A 6,194-nucleotide genomic window follows, 5' to 3' on the forward strand; every position below is an offset into this window, starting at 1 on the left:
TGTGCGTGCTGGGATGATGCCCTCTTCTCTCACCATCTGTGCCAATTGGGAGAGCTGGTTCTTGGGGTTTGAGTGCGGGTGAGCTGGCGTAGAAGACATGAGAGCAAGAAAGCTGACCCTGCCTCCTGCTGAGGCTTCCTCCTGGTGACATTGGGTAGGCTAGCTGAAGCAGTGCTAGAGAGCTCACCTTGGTGGCTCTAATAAGGCAAGCTCTGGGCTGACCAGCTTAGCTGCCACTCAGGCCCAAATCCAAGGCTCTGAGTTGGGCCAAAATCTGTATGACCTGCAAATGGTTGGGATGGTGGAAAAGGTCAGTCCTACTGATCCGAAGCTGCAGGATCTTCATGACACAGGGGAACAACAGGATAACCAGGAGGAGTCCTGGTGAGGATTCAATATTGATGGTGTCCCAGAAGCCAGAGATCTTGAACAAGATCAATGAATATTTGAAAGTAAAGATGTGTGGGCAGAGGAATATACTGCAGGGCACTTTGTATGCTTTGTTTTGTTTGTTTGTTTGTTTGTTTGTTTATCCATATTTTTATTTTAGTCAAAGGTTACAAGAACAAAGAGTAGATGTGTGAGGATGGGGAGATGAATGGGGCTGGGGTACATGATGGGAAACAAAGAATCAATAAATAAATACTATAATGCATCAAATGTTCCTAACATGTCACAGAACATTTCACCCAGACTTTTCTCAGCTGCCGCCAAGGTGCTTGGTCCTTCCGAGGAAGCTAAGTTGCATTGAGATGAGGCCCTCACTTCCTCCAGTGACTAGCACCATGCAGGCAGTCCATACACAACATACATGACTTTCATCTCTGAGCTCACCTGGATCTATTCTGCCTTTATCCTTCATGACAACAAGGTCATACAGGATAAGATCGATGCCCTCATTAAAGCAGCTGGTGTCAATGTTGAACCTTTCTGGCCTGGCTTGTTTGCAAAGGTCCTGGCCAATGAATGTCAACATCGGGAGCTCATGTGCAATGTAGGGGCTGGTGGGCTTACTCCAGCAGCTGGAGCTGTGCCTGCTGGTGGTACTGCCCTATCTACCACTTGGTACCTCAGCTGAGGAGAAAGTGGAGGGAAAGAAGGAATAATCCAAGGAGTCAGAAGATGACATGGGCTCTGGTCTTTCTGACTAAACTGCTTTTGTTAACATGTCCAGTAAAGGGCTGAACCTATAAAAAAGAAAGGAAGGAAGGAAGGAAGGAAGGAAGGAAGGAAGGAAGGAAGGAAAGAAAGAAGGAAGGAAGAGAGGAAGGAAGAGAGGATGGGAAGGAGGGAGGAAAAAATGTTTCACCCAAACACCAAAGAGTAGATATTCCATTCAGCAGCCCATTTTAGTTTCTCTAAAATAAACCACATATTGAGACACAAACTAAATTTTAACAAATTCAGAAAAATTGAAATAACTCCATATATTCTGTCTGACCACAATGTAATAAAGCCTAAAATCAATAGTAAACAAATCTCTAGTAATTACACAAACTCATAGATATTGAATGATGAATGGGTAAAAGAAGAAAGAAAAAGAAAAAAATATTCCTGGAACATAATGGAAATGAAAGCACAGCACAACAAAATCTATGGAACATGTTAAAATTAGTCTGCTAAGAAAATAAAAAACTCTAAAGAAATGTGCCCACATTAAAAATCAGAAACAGCACAAATGATGCAACTCAAGAATCCAGTAAATGGGAATAAATAATAACATCAAAGCAGAAATTAATGAAATAGAAACAGAGAAAACAATACAAAGAATAAATTAATCTGGCTCTTTGATAGTACAAACAAGATTGACAGACCCTTAGCCCAACTAGCTAGAAGAAAGAGAAGATCCAAACTAATAGAATTGGAAATGAACAGGGATACGTCACCACATATGCTAAAGAAATTTAGAATGTTGTAGAGGAGTAATTTAAAACCTATACTCCAATAAGTTAGAAAATATTTTTAAATGGACAAAGGTCTAGATTCTTCCAAACCGCCAAAGTTGAACCAAGAAGAGATCAAAAACTTGGAGACCCATAACAAATAAGATAAAACAAACTAAGAAATGCTTTCTGACTAACAAAAACCCAGGCTCAGAAGGATTCACAGAAAAATCCTATCAAGCATTTGAAGGTTTGCAATTAATACTTTTAAAATTATTCCAAAAAACAAAAGTATAAATCCATTTCAAAACTTCCCTGTGAAGTCAGTATTGTTCTAACACCAAAAGGAGGTAAAGATATAGCAGGAAACAATACTGCACATCAGTGTCTCCGATGAACATAAATGGAAAAAAAATCTCGATAATATACTACAAACTGAATTCAGGCATATATCAGAAATATCATCATCACAATAAAGTTGTCTTTAGAAGATTCAAGGATAGTTCAAGCCACATATGGTCAATAAATGTAAAAAAATCATATAAATGGTATATTTTCTCAATTATCAAAGATGTTAAAAATTGTTAGGGCCATTTCCAATAGCATTCTGATTTTCTGATTAAGACAGAATAGTTTTTCTCAAACTATTCATTTTGAGGGAACTTAGGTATAGCCGGAACCCCAGTACAACAAATAGGAAATCCACAAAATTGTCAAAAAAAAAGTGCTGAAAAGAGCACTATTCACGTGGACTCAAAGGAAAGAATGCTGTTAAAATGAGCTCCCCAAGCCCCACACATTCCATAAATGATAAGAAAGTTGATGGTGTATTCAGCTTATATGAACCACTTGATCAAACTGTGAAAAACACAATGTGTTCTGTCAATAGAAGAGCGGAGGTAAGAACATGGAGAACCAAGAATAAGAAAACCATATCCTAGTAACTAAACAACCCTGATAGGAGAATATGGCATACCACTGGAGGAAGTGCCCAGAGCACTTAAAGGACTGTATGGATCATGCACTGATGTTTGCCTCATACTACTCCCTTCTCAGATATGAGGTCTCGTAGTTATATTTGCCCATAGCACCATTCTACATTACATGACTGTGGGAAATAACACTAACCCATGTAGTTAATAGATCTGTGCCAAGACAAATGGTCTCCCAGAAACTACTAGATGGAATCTTCATTTCCATCTAATGCAGGATCAAACAGTGAGCTGATGGACTTCAAGTCTGTGCCACACTGAAATGTGACAAAGGATGTAAATAGGTACGACCAGTGAAGAGACAGGAAAAGAATGACGGCAGGTTCTTTGAGGTTCCTACCATGAAGACAAAGAACTCATTCTCTAATACCCTTCCATCCTGAGGAGCTTCTGATTTGCTCTGAACATCTTGGTTGATTTCTTTTTTTTTGTTGTTGATGATGTTTGTGGGTTTTTTCCTTTGAAATGGTTCTATTTTCATCATTGTGATTGTAATTCCTCACCATCCCATTTTCAATCCACTTAAAGCATTCCCAATGGGAAACAAACAAACAAACAAAAAAGGCAAGAGTTTGAGAAACAAAGAACATGGGGACAGATATCGGTCATCTCAATAGTTTTAGTCATACAGACAAATCTGTACTGGAAACTACCTACAAAAACGTATACATTAATGGAAAGTGTCTGAATTAGTCCAACCACACTTTGAATAGGCCCAGTGTAAACTGATAAACTATAGAGCCATGAATAGGTGAATGGTGGCTTGTCAAATCTCCTTTGGTGGTTTGTTGTACAATCAGAGAAAACTGGAGTATTTTAAAGGAATCAAGTTTAAAATGGAAATCTGAGACTTATTCTCTTCTACAATATGGGGCTAAGAAAAATCATATGAGGCACTCACAGTTAAACATTGTGTAAGCTGTGCTAGGGCCTTCTTATGCTGTACACCCTAGGCATTTTCCACCAGTCATACACTATAGGTTTCTTATATGACAGAAAAAAGGCATTAATGAATTGCTCATGTTGATAAAAAGAAGCCGAGTGCTTGGCCACAATATGAGGTTGTAAAATAGCTCTTTAAATTCTCTCTTGTAATACCCAGAAACAAGTGCCTACAAGAAAGAATTCTCTGGTGAACAACCAGTGGCTTGTTCTAGCCAGTGGTCTAGCAAATGTGAAGAGTTGGCCTGCTTTTTCTAAGAGTGATAAAAAGATTGGTAGAGGTAATGATGAGTCTTTAAACTCACCCTTCTCACCATTCAAAGTATGATTAACAAACCAAAAAGTAATCACAGGATGGAGGTATAATTCAAGGAAAGAGCTTTTGCCTAGTGTATACAAAACCATAGATTTCATCCTCAGCACCACAAAAACAAGAAGAATCTTCTAAAAATGCATTCAAAGAAATTCTTATCTAGTATGGTATTGCACCCAAAGAAATTCTTATCTCACAGCTGCCAGTAGAGTCTTCATAACACCATATTACAATCTTAAAGGTATCTGAAATACACCAAATACTCCACCATCTCATAAGGCCTCATGAAATAAAATTAAGGAGTAGAGAAAAAGTATGATTCTAGAAGGAAGGGTGCTACATATGTATACAGCATTATAACACCAGTTCTTCTGATTATCCTTTATCAATAAAACCGACATTTTCTTCCTAATGCTTTCAGAGACCCGCATGATGAAGTTTCTAAAAACATAGCTAGAAATAGACCTTCCTTGCCTAGGAACATGGGTATATAATAAAACACAAGATTCAATTATAGTTATAACAGGGGCTAGGCACTGTGAGAAAATCAAGAACCAACTAGTGGGCGTGGTATACATAGTGTATTTACTAGTTTTGATGCCTGCATTTCTTCTTGGCATTTCATAAAATTCCTACTCTCTCAACCTCTAAATCCCAAAGAAAATTGAATAAATTAGAAAAAGAGAGAGGGGGGAAACTATTATAAGCTTCCAATAAGAATTAAAGCTCAACAACCAACAGATAGATTTTATGACTCAAGGAAACCTTCTGGTGTTAAGTTGAAAGGAAATGCAGAAAAAGCATCTGTATTTCTGAGAATCATGAAAAAAATATTCCAGATGAATAGTTAGAGTCTAACAATCTTGTTTATGGCTAAGGTTATTTTAGAAGCTTCTCTGTGACTATTTCTGCTACTAATGGTGAATCATTCGTATATATAAAATAATATGAATAATTTAATATGCATAGGATATACATTTTATGCAAATCCTATAGTAGATATATCAAGAAATAAAAATTTGAAAGGAGAACAGTTTCCTGCAATGGGGATTATGACACATAAATTTGTGGTACCGCTACCTTGTAGAAGCATCTTAACATTGTGTCATTAAAATTACTTGGTCATTTTTGGTGGTTCTGGAAACTACCTACAAAAACTTGTACATTAATGGAAACTGGCTGAATTAGTCCAACCATACTATGAATGGCTTTGGGCCACTTAGTAAAGGCTTTGGGCTTCAACTGCGTGCTAGTGAATCCAAGTTCCTCATCCTATAGATTATCTCAGTGAGGCTGTCAGTCAAAGAACTCAATCCCACAATGGCTGAACTCTTGAACAATGCCTTCATGTGATGGCTGGTATGATTCACATGCCTTTTTTAATGCATCTAGTGGTTGTGTACCAGTTGCAAGTGACTTAATCTCAACTTCAACTGCCTTAAACATGAAAGATGTGTGTTAGTCCATGCACAGGACCCAGTTCAGGATCTTTTGACCAGGAAAACCTTATTACTCACTAAATTCTATGAGTATCTGTACATCTCAACTAATAATTCTATTATTTGGAAGTTGTCTCTGGAAGTTATTTTGTCAGCCATAGATTCCCTACACAAAGGTGAGGTGACCACAGAAATGAATTCTAATAAACTAGCATCTCCAGTTAAGCTAGTAATCATGTTGTGTCCTTTGACCCATTCCATAACCTATCATCCTGCTCTGAACCCTAGGGAGCTGTCTGTAACAGTCTACATACAGATATACCTGTGAATTCTAGCTCTGGGCTGTATTTGACCAAAAACAAGTCAGAGGAGGAGGAGGAGGAGGAGGAGGAGGAGGAAGAGGAGGAGGAGGAGGAGGAGGAGGAGGAGGAAGAGGAGGAGGAGGAGGAGGAAGAGAGGAAAATGAGACCAAACCATCAGTTGATCTGAGTCCTTCACTAAAAGGTAACTCTGCGCTAGTTGCCCACTATAACAAAGGTGGCCTTTCTACAGGATTCTTAGTCTGACTATTTGTGATGGCCAGAGTCTGTTAGCTCCTCCTCCCTTATAAACTCTCTAGGACACT

At 38.3% G+C, this 6,194-nt stretch overlaps 1 pseudogene; it reads left to right on the plus strand.

Annotated features, from left to right (window-relative positions):
* Window positions 1-811: 811 nt before the first annotated feature.
* Window positions 812-1,151, plus strand: LOC134486953 (large ribosomal subunit protein P1-like; annotated as a pseudogene).
* The last annotated feature ends 5,043 nt before the right edge of the window (window positions 1,152-6,194 follow it).

This window comes from Rattus norvegicus, chromosome 5 (assembly GCF_036323735.1).
Source record: "Rattus norvegicus strain BN/NHsdMcwi chromosome 5, GRCr8, whole genome shotgun sequence".
Taxonomy (NCBI): Eukaryota; Metazoa; Chordata; class Mammalia; order Rodentia; family Muridae; genus Rattus; species Rattus norvegicus.